The sequence below is a fragment of the Acanthopagrus latus genome, chromosome 4 (genome assembly GCF_904848185.1).
Source record: "Acanthopagrus latus isolate v.2019 chromosome 4, fAcaLat1.1, whole genome shotgun sequence".
Taxonomy (NCBI): domain Eukaryota; kingdom Metazoa; phylum Chordata; class Actinopteri; order Spariformes; family Sparidae; genus Acanthopagrus; species Acanthopagrus latus.
The window spans coordinates 12610059-12632724 of NC_051042.1; the positions used below are offsets into that span (position 1 = coordinate 12610059).

At 39.4% G+C, this 22666-nt stretch overlaps 1 long non-coding RNA gene across 1 annotated transcript in view; it reads left to right on the plus strand.

The window, feature by feature from the left end:
* Positions 1–7719: 7719 nt before the first annotated feature.
* Positions 7720–22666, plus strand: part of LOC119017528 — a 126801-nt gene continuing 111854 nt past the window's right edge. Inside the window, exon 1 of the long non-coding RNA XR_005074459.1 lies at positions 7720–7943. This is a non-coding gene — a long non-coding RNA (uncharacterized LOC119017528). The remainder of the gene's footprint in view (positions 7944–22666) is intronic.

Sequence of the window (22666 nt, forward strand, 5' to 3'; positions counted from 1 at the left end):
TGTCAGTGATAAAACTGAACCGGGAATTTATTTTACCTCTGATTGTTCCTCAGACTCAAACGGAAGACACGGCCATGAATCATGAGCCCACAACACACGAGTCCCCCCAGCAATCAAGCAGCGCCCCGCTCGTGCCCTGCAATAAAAACACAATTTCACCCTTTCACCTGGAATCTTTATCGCCTCTTATTCATTCATTTTTTTTCTACATGTATTTTTTGCACAAATCAGCCCTCCTATTCCTCCAGTTAATTCCCACCATGTTTACCGCAAAGGCACAATCCAGCTGCATGTCTGCATCATCGCTACGAAGTCACAAATGTGACATTTTTTTTTTTTCTGTTTAAAAAGGCAAAAACAAACAATCATGAGGCAGCTATTTCAGAATCAATGCACACATGCTTGAGTCCCATTTCTGGGTGATTTGCAGAAAACGGCAAAACTTGTAACTTTGTGATGGAGCCTTTTTTTAAAAAAACAACACCCCCCCTCACCTCCCCTACCCAAAAAAAAAAAAAATAAATAAATAAAATAAAAAAATGTGCGTGCAGGAGAACAACCCTTTCTGTTCTTCTTCCTGTTTACTTCTGTTTATTTCAGCGATCGCTGCAGTGGTGTCACAGTCTGAGGCTGTTTTCTATTCCCCTGCCAAAGCTTTGTGTGCTCCAACAGACTCGAGTCCACTGTTTGTTTAATCACTCACAAACACCCAATTAAAACTTGATTAACTGATAAATAAACCTCCTTCTTTGACAAGTAATATCTTCTCGCGTAATGTTCTTTCTTTAATTAGTCAAAAGAGTTTTCAGTTAATATTAGCTGAAAGTAAAAAAAACCTTGGTTCTTCCACCACCATTCGTCCCTTGAGGCGTTAAGAACTGATGCACGGATAAAAGCTAGACGAAGCAGTCTCCTCGAGTAACCCTCAGTTTGTCACTGGGTCGACGAGTTTTTAAATTAAAAAAAAAAACCTGCCCACTGATTCTAAACATCCATCTCTATACTCAGATATTTCTGGTAAGGAGCAGGAGTCTGTCCAAGGACGGTTCACGGGGCAAACGCAGACAAGCAGCCACACTTGCGCTGACATCTATAGGCACTAGAGAGCGGCTGACCTGTATGTGTTCGGCCTGTGGTAGAGGGAAACCCACGCAAATACAGGGAGAACATGCCACCTCTGCACACAGAGGCGGTCGCCTCAGTGTCCAGGACATTCTTGTTGGGAACTGATCGTATTGAAGAAATATTTCATAGAGATATTTATTCTGTGCCCTGAGATTTTCCGTTGCCCACAGAATCTGCACCTTTGAGACTAGCAGCACCCCTGCCTCAAAGGTGCAATATGTAAGAATTAGCCATATTGGATTCATACTCCCAACTAATAGGGACAGTATATCACCGGGGTAGCGGCTAACTGGGTTCTTTTTATTCATCCATGATGGTAGCTTTTGTTGGTTCAGCTAGCTGTGCAGCTAGCCGGACTACCAGGGAAGTGTTGGTGTCTACGCCGCCAGCACAGGAGCTTTGGACTGTTGGGAGATAGAGGTGTTCAGGCTTGGGGCTAGCCTGTTAGCATGCTAACTTCACCAGATCTCTTGTTCCACTGACATCTTTTACATGAAGTCTACGCTGTTATTTTTTCACATTCTGTTGATAATTTTAGTGAATCATGTGAATGTTTTCAACTAAAAATTGTACATGTTGCACCTTTAACTCACCCTCAACACCCCACTGTATAAGTGTTTTTTCTCGTGTGACATAAAGGGAAACATCTTGGATTTAGGTGTAGAACCCTGAAGAGAAAACCGAAGTCACACCCCATCCATGAGGTCCATGGTACCGTGTCTATTATCGTAGTGAATGGAAAGAGACAAATCATTTTTTTCAATCCCATTTGGGAGTCAACAAAGTTGCAGATTTACTGCTATTTTCATCTTTTTCAGCACCTTCTCTTGGCCAAGTTGGCAGCTGCGTTATTATTATTTATTTATGACAAACTGCGACTTTCTTGACTTGGATTTTTTAAATTTTTTCATTAAACTGACAAACATAATGTGTGTAGTTCATGGCACAATTCGAGCAAGATTTAAAAAAAAAAAAAAGAATTGTCCGTGTCCATTCACTAAACTGAAGTTTTTTCAGAAATAAGGTCCCAGTGAGAAAACCAGAGGAAGCCTAGCTCTCTTTAGAAGAACACCGAACCTCAGATGAACCTCGATAATATGCGGCGTGCAACAGTAAATGTCAAAGTGATCTGTGTATTGATATTTCTTTGTCATTATTTCATGAAACACTAAACAACTGACAAAATCAATCAATAAACCAATCTAGATACAGCTGAGGTTCACAGTCCATCTGCTGAGGAAGACTGAGGTGTGGTTGGCAGCTGTAAAATAGGAACCGTGACCCTGTGTGTTCAATTGTTTACAGACTAATCCTGTAAATTGAGCCTTTAAGCTAGTAGCAGCTTCACTCGCACATGTTGGTGGATCCAGCCTAGGCCATATCCAAACCAGTCTTTTTGTTATGCTAACTTGCTAGCTGTCTGGTATTGTCACCTCGGAATGCCTGTTTTTCCACCATTCTCTAACTTTTTGTCTTTGTCAATCGTATTAATGTAAAGTTTCATTCATCATGCAAACTGTCGGTTTTTGATGGCCATTCCAGTCTGATTGCTAACAGAGGCAACTCTCCTGCATCTCTCTGTCAAGTTTGTCTTCTTGTATTTGTCTGCTTAGTCAGGTAGTAACTCTGCCGGGCTTTCCTACAGTCGCCTCGCTTGGTGGCTGCTAGGCCTTATATTTGCCTTTTTTTTATATCGAAAATACCAGTGGAATAGTTTAATCAATAGCATCAATCATACATAGTTTTCCAAAATGAACAAATTCATTGGCCTCCTTATCAACACCTCCAGGTGTAGACTCCAAGAACAGAGGGAGACCAGCCTCAGCACAAGATGATTTGTGGGGTTTTTTCTTGATGGATTAGTTGCCCAGTTGCCTACGAAACAGCACTTAGAATTACCTTGACCTGGATGACTGGGAAACTTCATCAACATCTTACCACCTTACTGCTGCTAAATGTGGCTGCTGCTAGGTACTAAGCCAATATAGCTGTGCAGCTGAGTTAGCAGTCCTGTTTGGTTACTCAGCCCAGGGATGCCAGGAGCCAAATCCGGCAAGAAAACCATCTCAGAATGTTACTTCCTGGTGTCCAACTGGTCTTCTTGAAGGCTGCGTTACTCCGTCCTGCCCCTGACGTCTGTCAATCTGCAGGGAGTCAACCAACCACTAGCTCCATAGTAGGGCGCTCCCTCGTTTCATCAGAACTTTAAAGCGTTGTCGTACTGGCCTGACGGTTCCACATAAATTCCTTCCGGGCCGATATAGATATTTAATTTTAAAATCCTTTATCGGCCAATACCAAATGACGTGCCACCGCTTCCATAGTTTGAATTGTGGACTTTTGTTTTTGTCATTGAGCATATTTTTACTTCTGGACATTGTTTCACGTGTACATTACAAATGTGTCATACCGCTGAACACTTTTGTCTGTATTTCCGCCTGAAGTGGTTGTAGCTGTTTATTTTAAGAGTCTCCTATTTGCTCACTGCAAACGTCTTTGGTCATGTACAGGGAGAAGTGTTGTAAATTGGCTCTGGGGATGTAACCAAAGAGGCTGTCTTGGCTCCGGCCCATTATCATAATTAATATTTGCTTCATGGGAAACTGAGTGTGCTTTTATCACAAACACAAATTAGGTAGTCACATTCATAATTTATCCACACACACCATTCAGCGACCGGTATAGAATTACATAAACTCAGTAAAATTGGTTAATATGACAAATGCCGTTACTATTCTTCATGTCGTAATTACATCGAAACCGCCGAGCTTCTGCTCTGTGTTATGCGCCGCTGCTTCATTCAATCACACTCACTGCTAACCGTCTGTCCATGTACCCACCGTCATCTGCTCCTTGTCGCTGTAGTCAACATGAGGAGATTTTCTGCTCTTAACCTGAGGTCTTGTGATTTTAATACGTATACATTCACAATTATCTGCTGCATATCATATGTTTCGTAGCCTGTTGCTGCATATCCAGTGCATTGCTGGGCTGAGATTTAATCTTTTGAATTCTTTAAAAGCTACACTTCACGGTAGTGTCAACCCAGCAGGGGATGCAATTTCTGTCATGATCAATTTAGTTACTAGATGACTGTCTAAAGCGTCTGCTTTCTCCTTAATGTAAAACTCTCGCCAAAATGCAACCTAGGCTTTATTTGTGAATGTATATGAGTCAAACTTTCGTGTAAAAGTAAAATTGCGACGAAAGAGGCACTTTTAAGATTTACGAAATTTTCGTTTTCGGGTTAGAGAGTAACTTGGAGGGAAACCGCTGTGCTCTGATCCAGAGCCGTTTACAGGAGGAGAGCTCAGAGATTACATTTGAACGTTTGGGATTCAAGAGGGAGATTTGTACTCCCTCCCATTTATCAACCTGACTGCAGTAGCGATCCGCGGAGTTGACCTCCATTGTTGGCTGTTTATGTTCTGTAATGTTGACTGGAGCTGGAGAGGAAAAAAAAAAGTCTTATAGTCTCTGGTGAGTTTAGTGAGAGGTTGACCTGAATTCAAACTCACAAACACACACACCGTACGTTTGTGCTGTGGCTTGCCAGTTAATTGCAGTTAGCAGTAAGTAACAGTAAAGTAATCGGGCAATTTTTTTGTGATAAACTCATGCACGAGTAACACCAATAAACATGTGATACCGCAGTCAAACTCGCCTGCGGTGAACGCAACATTGTTGTTTTTCAGTCACAGATGAGGTAATGTCTCAAAGTTTTTAGTCATGTTGCATTTAGTCTCATTTGCAATCATTCCTCACTCTCTGATTCTACCCTGGAAGTTATAGCTACAGGCGACCAAATCAAATGCACCACCACCTTGAGTGAACTTGTGGATTCCTCTGGCTTGAACACCGTTGGAAACATTTGGTATAATAGTGAGTAAGTACATAAATCAACAAATATAGAACAAAACTTTGAAATACAGTTAGATGTTCATTATGCCTTTCGGAGCAGATGTCAACTTTGCCTCAACATTTAAATTTTAGGAAGCTAAAAACGCTGCAGTAAAACTCCAACTCTGCTCCAACACTGCTGTGCAAACTTACTGCTGCCACTGCTTCTCTCTTGCAGCATTTCATAAGCTCCACCTTCACCCTGGCATCCACCTGTAGGCTCTGAGTCTACATTCCCCTGGGGGGAGTTTATTATCATCACTCCCCAGTTGTTGCTCTGCTGACGGTTGGTGTTTGCTTTCGGGGAATGACAAGCTCAGAGTCTGAAACTTAATATCAAGTCAGGAAATAGTCTTTATTCATCGAATAAATTAATTCCACAAGAGTTGGCTCATTATATGTCTGGAGAAATGAATAACTATGGCCATTTCCCCTCCTTTTAGCATTTTTGAAAGAGAAAGAAAATGACTGAAGCGAAATTCTAATTGGTGCGCGCCATTCTGTTCACATGGTTCGCTGGTGCTGAAAGGAAATTGTTCTTATGTATTCACAGCAACCTATGGTAAAACCCTGACCCGCACTTCCCTCTTGAAAATCAGTCGTTTTATACTGCAACATTTCCCCCATCACTTGTGTCTTGACACAGTCACAGGGTCAAACAGAAGCGCTGAATTGGTTTTTGGCTGTCACAGATGCATTCGGTGTTGCTTTGTGAGGGTGAAAAGCCTAAAATAATGACAAACAAATAGACAGTGTGGATACTTGGGTATTATGGGCACCAATCCTCATTATCCCACCATAGTCTCCTCACTGAGCACATGTACGTACATGATTGGACTTGCCCTTCCATTTCGCTTGCCACGCTGCAAATCGCTGCCACATTGGTGGGTTCACTTCTTTCGGGCACGGCATGCTATTAAGGGGTTATTTGTATAATTTACCACTTCTAATTCTGAGGCTCAGCCATATTGGCAGGAACATTCAAGACTAAATTGAGTGTGAAGATTGAGAGGAATTAATGTCTGCTGGACTGTGAGCTGAATGCCTGCCGTCAGTGGGCCCTCGGCCACCACAAGGACAAGAGTCTGAGCAGGATTTGTACGCTAAAGGTTGACTTAGCAAAGTCAATAATTGAGCTACTCTGTGGGACTTTGTCCGCCCCAAAGCAATCAGCCATTCTTTTTTGTTGGATGAGACGAGAGAGGCAAGCAATCTAATAAGACTATGGGGCTTGTAAGTGGAAGGAAAACAAAAACTGAAGAGGAATTTATTTTTTAAAGGAACAGAAGTTTCAGACTTCTGAAAATCACATCCTTTTTGCTGTTCCCATATCAAACAGTCCCATATGGTGTTCTGTAATAATGTTTCTTTTTAAGTGTCAGCACTGCCAAATGTAGTCCTTTTCCTCCAGAAAATAAAACATAGAAGCAAATTTGACTTTTGCTTGAATAGGCATAACAAACAACACATTGGGATGATTCCAGAAACATTCAAGAAATGCATAGTTATCTATAATGGGATGATGTCAAGTATCTACCAAGTCCACAGAGGTGTGTCTAATTTAACCAGATTAGTGAATTTTAGGAATTTTCAAAAAGGCAATCCAAACTGGACTTGATTTTAGTTATATATATATATATATATATATATATATATATATATATATATATATATATATATATATATATATATATATATATATATATATATATATATATATATGTATCTGTTTCACTGAACATACATGTTTCCATCTTAAACACGTTTCCTGCAGCAGTTGAGAGCATAAGATACCCCATCCTCCTGAAAAATTCATGAAGTATATTTAGCCTCAAGGAAAACTGGCAGAGACTCTAGTTCACACAGCAGAGCACACGGAATTTAAGGAGTGAGTGGACTGTGTAGACCATTGTCAAGTGAGTAAATTGATCATGAGATGAGATGCGTCAGGAAATGTCTGATTCAGTGCAGCAGGTGACACTGAGTGATGGAAACCTTTTCACATGTCAGGGAAGTAGAGACCAGAGGCTCAGTCAGCTGCAGGCAGGTGGAGACGAGAGAGAAAAACGTCTCTGCTGTACTGCTGGTCAGCCACTGGGCTAAAGTTTGTTTGATAAAAGATTCTGCATTGACTAAAGGTTAAGATTTTTTCCCACAGCTAGGCTTGTGTAAGTAGCACTGAGTTGTTTGCATAATTCAAAAGACACCAAACTCCCTCTGTTTGTTGGTATATATATATATATATATATATATATATATATATATATATATATATATATATATATATATATATATATATATATATATATATATATATACACACACATATATATGTCATGTTTAAAACAGTTTTCTTAAGGAAAATATTTAACATATTTCACAGTTTCTTTTTAATTGATTGTTAAAGCTGTAGTCTGTGACTATTTTTTTTTATATTTGCTAAAATTGTCATTATGATCTGACAGTACAATAAGATACAGGTCAGCTGTGTAAAAATCCACTGGCGGTGGGTCCACCCAGTGGCTGTAATTTGATTCGAAGAATCCACTGCTCCCGGATCAACTCAACCAATCAGAGCCAAGGGGAGTGTCTGAGAAGTGACAGTCATGCTTGTGCATAGGCTGCTGGCAGCCCTCCCCCACACAGTGCCTGCTCTTACCTGGTCAGGTGCATTCAAGCCCAAACTGTATACAATGGCAGAGACCAGACAACAACAGAGGCGGGAAAACACCCCTCCATTGCCCACATCAGAGAGAAGAAAAGACTGATGAAGAAAAGCAAAGTAAAAAGAAAGAATTGGATCGAGCTAGAGAGAAAACAAGAATAAACATTGGACTGTCATTTCTGAGGTGGAGGGAGCTGCGAGATTTGCAATGACTCAAGAGCGCTGCAGACTTTGCTGCTTTTCTGCTGGACAAGTAAGGACCTCTGCTTGATATATGTTTAATTCTTTGTTTTAACCACAAGGCTATGGTGGCGGGCTACAGTAATACTCGCAATGGCGCATATCACTGTAGGATGTTGCAGTTTAGCTACATAGCTTGTTGCTCAGTCTAGCTTGTTAACTTGAATGCTAACTCTGGTTTTTAGCTTTGTCTTGATGGCTACTAGTTAGCAAAAGTGTCTTTCAAGTGACCGGGCGCTTATAATGTTAGTTTGTGTTCAGGATGAATTGGTTTGGAAAAATATTGTCACTCATGCTTAAGAGAAAAAAATGTTGCACTGGGTAATGATTAGCTGGTAACTCCGTCTACAGCGATGTGATGAATATTGTTTGTTACTCAGGATATCTACAGCTATCGGCATGAGGCACTCGTCATTGTAATTTAGTTGTATTGATCTGAAATATAACAGTCGGGGGCTCATGATGTTGTCTTGGTTATTTGGTGTCCTCTGTTACTGTGGTTACAAGCCTGCCTGTGCACAGCAGGCTCCTCTGTTGGGAGGGGCTTTGAAGGCAGGGAAATGAGGGGGACCTGGGAGCTGTGCTCACTCAAATTTAATTCAAATGTAATTTATCGATTAATTGAATCAATATAATCGTATCGAAGTTCCAGTATTGTGACAACACAAGTCCACCGACATGACTGACAAACATTTTCTACAAATTAATCAGACTCGTGTTACAAAAACCGTTCAGCCGGCCAGTGTTGAATTAACAGAAAAGGAGAAGAGATGCAGCAGTTCGGAGACAACACTTTTCAGTCACTTTTCCTATAACAATCTCTCGCACATCAGAGGGATAATACATCTTTACAGTGTTTCCAGACTGTTTTCCACATTTTAGAGATGAAAGAGATCATAAATCAGATAGCGGGTAACTTACAACAGTTTACTATAGTTACCGGGAATGAATGAAAGTGACTGGTGCGTATTGAGTGCGTTCATTGGATTCCCAAGAGAAATTGAAGCTATAGAGAGCAAACATTCCCATTACCTCTGCACAGAGGCAACTTTGTAAATAGAAAATCTTTACAGCTCCAAAGTAATGACACAGTGCTGTATCAATAAAGGACCATACCCAATGTGCCGAAATGACAGAGCAGTGATAGGACTATTCATTTAAGCATTCACACGCTCTGCATTTCACCTTAGTTATCCCTGTTTGCCTTAGTTGCAAAAACTAATGCCACTTATTACTGATGCTTTCTTTTGATCATATATATATATATATATGTATATATATGTATATATATGTATATATGTATATATATGTATATATATGTATATATATATATATATATATACTGTTATTGGCTTCAGAGCACAACATATATGTAAATGAAAGTTTTCCCCTGTAGCCTTTTTTATGTGTTGAAATTGTGGCCTGTGTACACCAGTGTCCTCCTGACCCTGTTCCCCTATCCATACACATTTACAGTAAGTTTGCAACTTTAACAACCTTCCTCACCCTCAGAGATAAGTTGTTTGATTTAACTAAATGTTGTATATGCCAAAAGTTGAGCTTTAAAGTATTTACAGAACAAGTACAATCACGAGTACGGTTACTGACACATTTTACGCCAACAATACTTGTAAAAACTACACTTCTTGGACTGTATACTCATTTCAGCTGAGTACTTGCTCAACCTTAAAGACAATCTGTGTGAATGTCCCTGCCAGAATAGCGGCGCAAGCTGTGCAAGAGGTTGTGTAAGAGGTTGTGAGGCGCGAGCATCAATCTTGTGCTATTTCTGCCTTTGGTGTAGAAAGTCATCCTGGAAGACTTCTCACCAGGTAAACACATACATCCTTTTTTTTTTTTTTTTTGTTGAGGCATTGGAACAAACAACAAGTGCAGTTTTTCTCGTATGAGAACATTCTCACCTCAGAGAGTTTTTATATACGGAACAGATACAAAAATATAACGTGTATTATAATGCAGTCACATTAATACATCATCCCCGCTCCATGACTGCAATGTTTACATAATGATATGCTGCAGTGTACATGGTCCTGCCAAGGTGATATGAATCACACAACATGCCCAAGCTCTACACTTGGCAAGAATCTGCACAACAGCTTTTTTTTAAATTTTATTCCTCCTATTTGGTAACAAAGATAAATTGCATAATTTGAACACATCTCTGTGCTGGAAAAAGCAAATTAATTGTGTCAGTCAGAGGAGCAATTTATTGAGCGGTACTCGGTGGCTTATTTAAGCTTAGAGTCATTTCTCAGGACTTTGAATATACCATCGTCCTTAGATAGATCTATTAAGCTATTTTTATTTATTAGTTATCATGGCATGCAAACAATATGCACATTTTTATTCATGTCTTCTGTCTTGTCATCTGGTTTTCTCAAATTTAAAAAAAAAAAAAAAAGAAATGTACACATGAACAATGAACACATTCCCTGCGGGGCAATTACATTTTCTATTTTAAACTGAACTACATATTCTGTTGATTCTAGCTAGTTTTGCAACTTTGTTTGAAATAAGTCTATAAAGAGTGATCCCAAACCTGAGCTGCTATTTTTATTAGCTGCATCATTACGTAACTTGTTTAAATAGGGTACGTGGGTGTGTGTGTGTGTGTGTGTGTGTGTGTGTGTGTGTGTGTATGTGTGTGTTGAGCGCCGTCTTACACATTTTCCTGTCAGTCACCGACGTGCTTTATACATCACGTGACAGAATGAATTGTCTTGCCTTCATATAAAACCCACTTTATACCCTACAGAGTGTAACAGCTCTTTGTATCTACATGACAGCAGTCTATTCATCAGAGAATGTGTGTTTGTGTAGAATTTGGTTTCAAAGAGATTAGAATAATACCTACAAAGAACATCTATCGATAGTGTGATTGTGCGAGTGCTGTAAACAAACTGTAATGCCGTTCAAATAGCACTCTCCCCCGGTTTGCCAGGTTCGTCTCTTCAGGGGAAATACTTTTGAACACGAACAAAAGCCACTGCTTTATTGTGTGTTTCTTTTTTCTTCCCCTTTGCTCATTCTCTCCCTCCCGATGACAAATAACCCCCTTTTTTTTTTTACTTGCCACATTTCAACCAGGAAATGTAAATGTGACCATTTACATACCCCCCCAGAACAAATCAACACAGTACGCAGCCTTTGTGCCACGTCAGTCACAGCGAGCCCAGATGTATACGCATCCTTTTGCCTCCCTGCTGTCATGTGCTTCCCATTAATTATCAAACTGATGGAAAAGAGGAGATTGGAGATTTTATAATGGACTTTTCTTCTCGCTTTTGGCATGATTAGTTTTTATAATGTCTGGGGTTGTTTAGAAGAGGAGAGACTACGGGCACATTCATCTCCATGTTAATCAAATGGCAGCAGGCTCTGACAAATGCAGCAATTTTCATCGTCCACCATAAACCTTTCCTTTTCAAAGCACTGTCCTCAAACCAAGAGTTCTCCTACTTGTGCTCTGACTTCCTTTTTGCTTCAGAGGATTTATTCCATTCAGACATGGCATGGGACAGGGTTTATTTAATAACGTGGACTTTTCTATTAGATTAGATGACCAATTTGAATGATGCCGCACTGGCACAGTCATGGCTGTGTCGTTTAGCATGAATTACGATGCATGAGATGTTGACAAAAAACATTTTGCAAGGTCACTTGTCACAAGGGATTTAAAAGAAAACTCAAAGTGATTGATTGACCTCCCGGAGTAGGTGGAGGGGGGGTGGGGGGGGGAGACAGAGAGGCACACATTACCCTCTGTTGTTAAACTGACTGTCGGAACCGAAACGATCAGTTGATAAATTATTTCTCGGCTGACAGAAAGTGAATCAACCACTTTAGAAATGTTCCAGTCAAAAAGCAAAACATTACATAGCCTAAATTGAAAGATTTGCTGCTTTTCAGTGCATCAAGTAATAGTAATAAACCAAATGTTTTGGGGATTTGGACTGTCGGCTGGAAGGGAAACAAGCAATTTGAAGACATTGGCCAAGGCTTTAGAAAATTGGGAAAATATTTTCTAACAATTTCTGATGTGATTAACAATAAATTGATCATCAGATTAATAAACATGATCATGAAAAAACATGAAGCATGGAAACAAATAAAGCAATTGATTGAACATCTATTGATTGGTCAATCAACAAAACAATATCCATCAATGTTTTTTTTGTATTTGTTTGTAATTTAGGAAATGTATCAAGCAAAAATGACAAACATTTGCTTTTTGTTCATCTTCGACATGTTGGAGGACTTGTTTCTTGTATGATTTATATCATTTCATTTTAATTAATACGTCAGTCAATCAGCAGAGAATCAGCAGCATAAGAAAATATATACAGTATATTCTCTGTGTGATTCCAGCTTCTAATATCTAAAATGAGAATTTGATCTTTTTGCTTGAGCATGAATTATCTTTGTGTCTTTGTTGGACACTAAAACTGAGCTCATCCCCTCTGGCTCTCAGAAGTTGTCTTGCTGAGTTTCTGACAGATTAAGCACAGATTAATGAAGAAAAATAAACTGCAGATTCATCAAGCATTCTTTGCAGTTACAGCTCCTCTTACAAGACTTGGTTCGGCTTTGGCATGTCCAAACTATTCTATAAGAGGCTACGTGCGGCTACAGGTTTCCGCTTCAACCAAGCAGGAGCGCACCATCGACTGGCCTTCTGACAGTTGGTTAGTCGAATCAGGGTTGCTCTTGATTGGCTGGAGCAAACTTCTACTTATGGAATAGCCTGGACATGCCTGAGTAAAAGTAAATTGCTTGTATACACTGGAACAGAGCAACAGTGGAAGCCTCCCCTTACTGTTGCAATCTGAATTGAAAGAAAGCAGAAGAATGAATCCTGGCAAGCTCATTTGTACGCCGTGGGTTTGTCCGTGAGGAGGTGGGGGGGGGGGACATGTATTTAGGCTCAAGGCAGTAAATTAAGCTGATTCTACTTACTCTTGGTTCTTCTTACATCCAGCGTACTCCTCTTTCTTTTACACAAACAAAGTCTGGTTTGTCCCTGGCACTTGCTCGCTCGCCTCGCATCCATTTTGAGGAAGGCATTGGTGCCTATTCATCAAGGGCACGGTCATTGTTCATCACAAGACCGATTATTCCTCTATTCTCCCATTCCTGTCCTTCTCATTTGATTTCCATCAGTGGGGTCTTGTTCTCTCGCTCTCTCTGCCCCCCTTAATTAGCCTCCGTGCAGACACAAAGAGAACGTTGTGATAATGAAGCAAGGAGAGGAGAGATTCCAATTTGGAGTACAGCTAACCCTTCAGAGACACACTATTCATTCCTAATTCATCCTCCCAAGGCCACACTGCAAGTTTCAGTTTAATCACTTTCAAAATGTACAAAATTTAAATAGTAGATCTGTCAGCTACCACAAGAGAATGTATTTATCAAGGTTGTTAAATGGGGCCTAAACTCTGGATGCACATCATTCGCAGTACATTTTTTACCAGGGCTGTTTCCAAATACAACAGCAAATATCTGAAGCTTCGGTCAGGGTTGGAGTTAAGGGTTGGGCGATATGTTAAAATTTTCAAACCGATTTTTGGGGTTTTATTTAAACTGCTCCCGAGATGCTCGGTGTTTCAGACTGGTCAGTTCTGCTCCTCCAGGACACCTTTCTAATCACAGTTAGAAACAATTTATTTAACAATAAGCTAACAGTTATTGCACATTCCTATTTTTGATGCTTGCAGGTTAATCATTAATTAGTGCGCACTGTTAATATAGCTAAATAAAATGTCAAAAATATCGATCGAGCCTGTTTCCCATAGACGTTATATTTGTTCAACTGCCAAACCCTAGTAAGAATAACTCATGAAGTCAGTTAGATGTTTCTCCACTCTCAGCAAAGATGGATGCAACATGTGTCTTTGTTTTTTGGCAGTGATTATAGGATTCTGCTATTCTACAGTATTGTTGTTTGTATTAAATAGAAAGCCAAAAGTTTTGGTGTTGTTTATGCATGTTTGTAATCCTGAGTTTGGTTTAATCAGAGTTTGTCTCTTGGTTTGCACTTGTGACATAATCACAGCAATTTAGCAGTTTTCAACATTTAGGTAAAATGATATTCCCGAATGGGAAAACCAAATACATATCCAATGAAAGAATAATCTTTTAGTTGAATATTCAGGTCCACCCCTAAATGTCACAGCATACATGCTTGTGCGGAAGCAATTAATTGGTTAATGGATCAGTTGATCAGCAGAGAATCAATCAAGAACAGCTTGATCAAAAAACACCAAAAAACTGACATAGAACAAAAAGATGTGATGTTTTAATTAATTTCTCTACTTAACTATAACTGAATTAAAATGAACCTTTGAAAATGAAAGCCATGATTGAATATATTGGACTTGTTTATCAACTGATACAAAATGTGTTATGTGAAAGCTGACCAACTGGCAAATTAACCATTTGCAAAATAACTTTAATTCTGCAATGATACTAAATATGGTGAAATGTTTTATCACTGCAGTTTCATTATCTTGTAAACCAGCGATGGTTTGCGCTTCGTATGCAAGAGACGAAAGTAAAAATTCTTGTACGCATCTGCAGAATCACACAGCTCATGATTAGTAAAACTGTCTTTTGCTGCTGAAATATCTCTTGCTCTGAGATTGATTTAGCCACTTGACCTGTTGCACTGCCGTTAACAAGAAGCATCTTGGATCCAATAATGTTTTGTCTCCATCAGTAATACTATCTGATGTTGCCGCTTCTTGGAGGAAACCGATTTATGGACCAAATTCATCTAGAATCCGCTGAGAGTTAGAAAGGGAACAGCACCAACAGAGCTGACAGGCACACAGAATTTAAAAGGACAGTTGGATTTACTGAGGGCAGTCTGTCTGTTGTACTGCAGTGATATTCATACTGTGTGCGAACAAGTACACTTTAACCTTGCAGCAGATCAGAATGAAATGTGACAATGATAACTTTATCAACTCAAATGATGACAGCTCTTGCCATGGAAAGACAAATGATTAATTCAAAAAAAAAAAAAAAAAAAGGTTTGTTTTCAAAATGTTTTGAGTTTTTACAAATAACTGAAAGTAAAACCAAATCAAAATTAGGTGCCAAAATGAACACCACTCTGTTTTAGATCGTAATTAATTAAATACAGTTGGGTTTTGTACTGCTGATCAGGACAAAAGGAGCAGTGCTGGTGGAATCAGATTAATCAGATTAATCAATAAGATACACAGTGTATTAACTGAAAATTAAAAATGATTGTTATTTGAAGCACTAGTGTTTGCACTTAAGATTTCAATATCTGGTGATTGCACAGTTAGACCAAACTCTGTAAGCACTTGACAGACATATACTCTAGAGTCCATGTACTCTCTATAAGGCTTTTTTTTATTTTTTTATCTCTATTTAAGTGTTTCCAATACTTCAAAAAAATCTCTCTCATTTAGATTAATCCTTCTATAAACACACTGCATGGATCAGCCAGTGCCCTTGCATTCATCTAAAGCATTCAGTGAATGGGTGATTGCGATCCCCGAGGGAGACAAACTGATAAGAGGATTGATTGACAGATCAGGGGGTCTTGCTACGGCATAATTTATCTCCCAGTGGCTGCTACGGAGTTCACATTGAGGGGAGATAATGTCATTTTGCGCCTAATAAGCTAATGGATCCTAAATCCATTTTTCAGCATGTATATGAGCTGAACACCATTACCCTAATGGTGATACAGAGACTAGGGATGGGGAGAATGGCAGTGAATGTTATTTGAGTTTAAATCCACTCTAACATGTGGGAGACAGATTGTGACAGAGGATGTGACGGGTAGTGTTGCCTCCTCAGTTAACCGTGGCCCTGTTATTCAGCAGTATCCTCAGAGGGTTTAGATTGTATTTGCCGGAGTTAAGGCACTTAATAGCTGATTAGAGATTACACTATGTAGTAGTTACAGTTCGTAACTTTCAGTGTATTTGAACATGTGGAATTTATTTTTGAATAAACAAAGTGCAGAACTTCACAAGTTTTACTGTAGAGTCCAGTGTTTAAGCCTGACATACAGCCTTTCTGTTTGAACTCGGCACCCTCCGTCAAAATCTGAAAAGAACAGTGAACAGGTCGCTGGATAGACAGAAATAGTCAGGAGTAAGATTGGGTACCGTTCACATTTGAGCTGTTCCAATACTGGTGCCCAACGGTACCTTTTTTCAAAGACCCAGAAGAAGCTAGAGAACCTGTTTTTCCTCTGTGCACTTTACTTTACCAGTGTAAAAAGGAGAAACTGATGGAATATCAATACAGTATTGGACTAAATTAAAAAAGTGTAAATAACTGTCAAAAGGAGCATAAATGACATGCAGTATGGCATCGCAATGTCTAGTTTCCCTAATCCAAAGAATAGGAACACTGGCATTTTTTGTCATGTCATTGCTGTCACTACAGCAGTGCTGCATCGTATTTCCCCATAAATACTTAACATTTCACATAATATTTGTTTCATACAAGAGTTTGGAACAGAGAAACCTCACCTACCTTTTTAGCTATTCATGGTTAAGACTCTATGTTGGTTAGGATTTTTAACATTTCTCACAATTTGATCTCATGCATGGGGTTCGTTTGTCAATTGACTGCAAGAATAATGTACCGTAATTTCCCTTTACTGAGATTGACAACAGAAGCACTTTATGTAGGTCGTTCTGAACCTATTTGGCCGGAGAAAGTTGCAGGTCTTCCCTCTAACATGTCTTTGTACTAGTGTGGTTATCCTGCATCTTCCTCATTCAAGTACCTAGGAGCATCTCCCACAAAGCGATTGTTCTAATGAGATGTCTTGTTTTGTTCTGGTCTTTTGATTGAAGGCCTTTGAGTCGGTCGCCATCAAAAACCAAGCAACTCCGGCTTCTTGCTGCTGCCCACAGTGACCCTCCTGACACCCACAATGACGTCTATTATAAAGCCCATTTTGACTCATTGGATGCTCTTTTCATTCACTTGTTTCTTCAGTCGCCTTAGCGTGAATACAAGTGAAGAGTAGTTTTCTGCAGTTGCTGGGTTACTATTAAGTCTATGTGAAATCCTGGCTTATTAAAGCATATCATGTTGAAGCATGACTGATAAACACAAGATTCAAATAAATGTGATAGATGATTTAATTATAATAAGCACACACTCAGTGTCACATACGCTACGGTGTCATTTTCTACATTAGGGGGTTTCAAATGTATTTAACCTCTCTAACATACCATTTCTGCAATTTGTTGCTTTTATACAAATGTTAGATGTGCTACATTCTATCCTCTTTAGAATTCTGTTGTCAAATTTAATTTAGCTCGATTCTAAATTATTTATTTTTGGTTTATTTTGTGGTAATCTATGCTTTAATAATAAGTCTACCAATATTGATGAAATTGTGTGTGTGTGTGTGTGTGTGTGTGTGTGTGTGTGTGTGTGTGTGTGTGTGTGTGTGATTAGCTTTTTCTTTCCTTTCTGTGCCACATGTGCCAACTAAGTGGCAACTAAGAAGCAGTTTACAGTGGGAGAAAGCCAAAGAAGTGCATTTAGTCCTCGGCTTCTCTGGCCAGTTATTAAACATGCTGCTGATACCTGAAAAGGTTTTTATATGGGGGTTCATCCAGCTTTGATCTCTTTTTTTGTATAATCATTTCTATCTGTGAGGGTGCAAAGTATGAGGGGCACTTGTAGGACCTTGGCAACAAACTGATGATTGCTGCAACACAATGACGAATTCAAAGAACCTCTATTGCCAAGCATAGTATGTGTGACTTTTTGAATTTTGTGTCGAAAGTGTCTATCATGATTGTTTATTAATGAATGCATCAACTAACAATGTCAAAAGCGGGCATTCGTATTGATGAACCTGCAAAGAATTATTACCTGAATCTGCAGCTCCCTCCAGCTTTACAGAGCTGTTTAGCTTTTCAGCCCCAACTTGACAGTTTTGGTTTACTTCAAGTACTCGTATAGCACAGTTTCTGGCTGCTTCAGGCTCAAATGGCAGACAGACTGAGTTAGTGACTAGATAAAGAGCATAGTGGAGCATTTAACAACTAAAGAGCAACACATTTCAGATATTGTTTTGTGGTGTCATTGACAACAGACATATTAAGAATGACAGTTAAAAATATAAACTCAGTGCTCTTTGTGGAGAACAACACCTTTGGTAAATTGTCACAAACACATTGTCCTTGTTATATACTGACACATACATTAATACTCATTTATGAAAAGCTAGTACCGCTAATTAATGCCCACTATCTAATTTATCCTTCTCTTGTATGTAAGCATTGTTTACTCACCTCGAGGCTGCAACATTTCTTTCTTTCTTTCTTACAAAGTGTGCCTGTGCATAAACACAGGGAAAGCATTGCTAGAATTCTCTGAATTGAAATTCAGTTTGATTCATCACTGACCGAGCTAGACTCTTTTGTATTCCCATCTAATTAGTGTATTTGCAAGAGCAAATTATATACCCCCATTCTTATCCACAGCTTTGAATGCAAGCTGTCTACTTCTTTTAACCTTATGTAACCTTACGTTTGACTGGTACGTCTAGAAAACCTGTACCTAAACTTTGGAAAACAAAAAACTAATTCACAATTTGTGATCAATAAGAGTGGCCCTTATTGAGCCTAATGTTATATTTTCCTATGATTCCCCGGGTGGAGAGGACCACGATGTTAGCCAGAAGGGGCTCAAGAATATAATTATTATTATCATAACTATTATTGATTATTTAATATTCAACACAAATGTATGTTTTTCTGTTTTTAAATTTTACTTATGTGACTGATCTGTAATGATCAAATGATTGATTATGCTATGTAGGAAGTGCGATGTCATGACTATTTTATGTGTTATTGAATCACTTAAAAAATTAGCAGATGGTCAAGTTCTCTTTTTCTCCATTATCAAACCAGGCTATTGTTGTAACAACTACTATGTACAATCTTAATAATTTTAACATCATCATCTATTCAGAGGACTTCATTAGTAACTGCTTGCCACAGTCTAACATCTTTAACCCATGTTGCCATCATTGGCTGAAGGCAGCAGCAGACACTGAGTTGCCACTGCAGAAATGTTGATCATGCAAGATTTCAAAGCAAAACAATTGGTGGATTTGTGAAAAAGAACTGACCAATATGGCGGATGTAATTAAGTGGGTGAGTCTTCAGCAGATAACTGATGATTGACACGGAGGTACAGCAGCTACTTGGTATTCAACAGGAGCAGCCTGAATCCTTATATTTAATTGAACTTCAGTTTAAATGTTTAAATGGTATCAGCCATTCTCAGCGGGAGATTTCTCTGAGGAACAAGGTATTGAAGGGGAGCCTGTAAGTGGAAGACTGATTTTCTTCACCTGATTCTGCAAGACATTAAAAATCTGAGACACCTCCACACGTGAGCGGGCTGGTGCTCGGTGAAGAGCCACATAAAGCAGAGTACGTGGGAATCCAATCAATCCGGCAAAGGTTAGGTGTTTGATGAGCGAGTTTCTACTAAGTTGTCCTTGACTGCACAATCATTGCGCTGTGTGCTGTAGAAAAGCGGCAGTGTCGCAGTATTGTTTTTGTCCTGTTCTATGGACAGTTGGTTCAGACTTTCTTGCCGAGTACATATTGTACACACTAGTGGCTGGAGCCTTTTCAGAGAAAAAATACCACTGTGAAATAGAATATTTAGCTTTAGCTTCTTGCATTGTGCTGTGGTTAAGGCCGGTGACTCTAATGTTAGCGTCCAAAAGAGGTGAAAGCTAGACATTATCGTTGAATGCCTTGGTCAAGAGGTGATGTGCAGTCTGAAACGAAAAAAAGGCTCAGCTGTTTCAATGAGATTCATCTTTTTGTCAGGGAAAAAGTAAAACCAGTGGAAGTCACTCTTCAATTGTTACTTCATTCCATCACCCCCCTGACATTGCTTTGTAATAGATTCTCCAAAGCTTTTAAGATAAAACGTGTGGCTTTGAAAAACGTGTTTAGTTATCATGAAGTCATGGATCAAGTGAGGCTGCTTTTTTTTTTTTTAAGCAGGAGAGGCTGAACACTTGCCTTCCTCAAATAATCAGGAATGCCATCAGTGGAGAGGAAAACCATTCATAATAGAGAGCAAGCAAGAGCCCACAGCCCCCTGCAACCTCTTTGAGGGATTTAGTGTGAATAATATCTAAGGGAATTTGGGTGGGTTGGAAGATAACCACAAAGAGCGGGTTCAGCAGTGATAATTTTACGCATGAGCACCTTAAGGCCAGAACATTCACCAACAGAAATAGATTCACTGTGCTAAAAACAGTTTCAAAGCAATCAATGCGGTCTAAGATGGCAAGAACGAGAGCTGTAAGCGAGTTGTAATGTGGGAATGGGAAATTTGAATGAACTTGACAGAATGTATGTATTCATACCTGAAATGTAACTATATACATAATAACCCACATTTATTACTTAGAATAGCATATATGATTAAACTCTCCACTGTCCATTTTTGATAGGAGTACAGTGCCAGTAATATTCCTTTAAGTCTAATTCAAAGCCTTAAATACTTATTTTAATGGCAGAGGCGTTTCAATTGTTTTCCTCTCCCCATTCGACTAATCAAGCTCTGTGTCCCTTTGAACCAAATTCATGATCAACCATCCAGAATACAACACATACTGTATATATTATTTCCCCCTAAATCGGCTTGCAGTTTAGTGCTTCAGGCTTGATTATGGTAACCGCTCATCCTTTAATAATGCCTATGCACTGTGTAAGTATAATAAGAAGAGAGTAGAACATTGCAATAATTAGATGATTAGCCTAATGTTTTGAATCGCTGTGTTCATTTAATTTTGATTGGGTGAGAAAAATGAATTTGCTTTGCTCTGACTATCTTTTTTTAAACAGATCTTAGATGGTTCTAATGTCTTGAGTAACAGATACCTCCTGCTGGCTTCTACGGTAGAGATTAAGTCAGTAGTTTGCTCCTTTTGCAGAGTTGCAGCAGCATTCAACTTTAAATTATTTTATTGACATTGCATTCATAGGGCTGGTGGATAAAACCAAATAATTTGGTAGAATTATTCTGTGACAGCATGATCATATGTTGCCATTGTTGAACAAAATTCAGTGCCAACTCTGGAACCAGTTCTTTGCATTCAGAAGAAGGAACTGCCTCCTGGCCAGGAAAACTGATTCCTGGTCTAGAACCAAGAGCTGCTTACGTCAAAGGCTGGTGGTGGGGTTATTGTGACCGAGGACCATCTTATGACCAGAGCTAGTGTAGCATGCTCTGACTCATCCGTGGGAGAATAAACAAAATATCTGAAATATTTTCACTAATGGAAGCAACGGCAGTCCGCTGATTAGCCATTTTTAGATGCCATAATAGGCATACAAAGCTGGGGGCAACAAATACAAAGAGTCCATGTGGTCCACCATTGTTGTTCAGCGCAATGCTGTGAGATTGTGGTCGTATACAGTAGCCCTTCTTAGATAGAAAAGGCTGTCTTTCTAAAATGGAGGTGTAATATTCCTTCTTTTCCAAAAGCCGCCGCTGGGGTAGGCGTAAACATGTGACGTGCGTGAAGCATGAAGTTGGGCAGTGAACAATGACAAAGAATTTGTCTTCAGAATGAGAGTTTTACACTGCACCCCATTGGAGCTCAGAACTGGGTTCTTAGGCGGCAAATTAGCGTCCCAAAACAGACCCCCAATTTGCCGCCCTCTGTCTAAAACCGTGGACCGAGGCGCAAAAAATACAGTCAAATCACTTCTCCTTCAACCCTGGAGTAGCACCAGCCCAGAACCAGAATTGGTCAAAAATGGGTACCTGTGTAGTGGCAAACCATCAAATAAATGTTAGTTAGCCACTAGTTGGAGGACATAGACAAACATTTAGCAGCTAAAGAGCTGGATTAAGCCTCAAAAGTGTGCTTAATGCCTCAAGGTAGCACTGGTGTGGATTGCAGAGGTTGCTAGAAAATTAAACGCAGTGGCCCTATGCTGAAAATATGGTCACATTATATCAGTGCATGAAAAAGTATTCCAAAGTTTATAGAAACTCAGTCTTAAGCCTCTCCTGCATACTTTCACCCCAAAAAAGCCAAAACACATCAATACACTGCGTGGCCTCTAAGCATCTGAGTTCATTGTTATCAGCATGAATCAAAGAAAACTACAGGTGCTGTAACCTTGCAAGCTGGAGTATTTCTGTAACACAGTAACTACAACTTCTTAAGACAGATGGTTAACTTCATCAGCATTTGTGTAATTAATAGGTCATTCAAATAAGTCATGGTCTGAGTAAGAATTCTGCAGCACTAATAGGCTTAGTCTTTCTCTCTCTCTCTCTGTCTCTCACTCTCTCTCTCTCTCTCTCTCACACACACATGCAAACACACACGCACGCACACACACACACACACACACACACACACACACACACACACACACACACACACACACACACACACACACACACACAGTGCCATTTTGTAGTTATTGGTCCAAGTAGGAAACTAATGTTGGTAATTATCTCATCTGTAATGCCAATGTGGTGTTCATTAATAAGTGTTATAATTTGAAAACAGAAAAACAATTTCCTCATGCAGCAGTGGGCACACATTTCGTTATTGGCCTAACTCTGATGAGTCACAACATTTTTAGGCTCATGGAAATTGTTTTGACAACGACTTCCTCCTGTGAGAACATCATGGTCAGAATAGAGCCA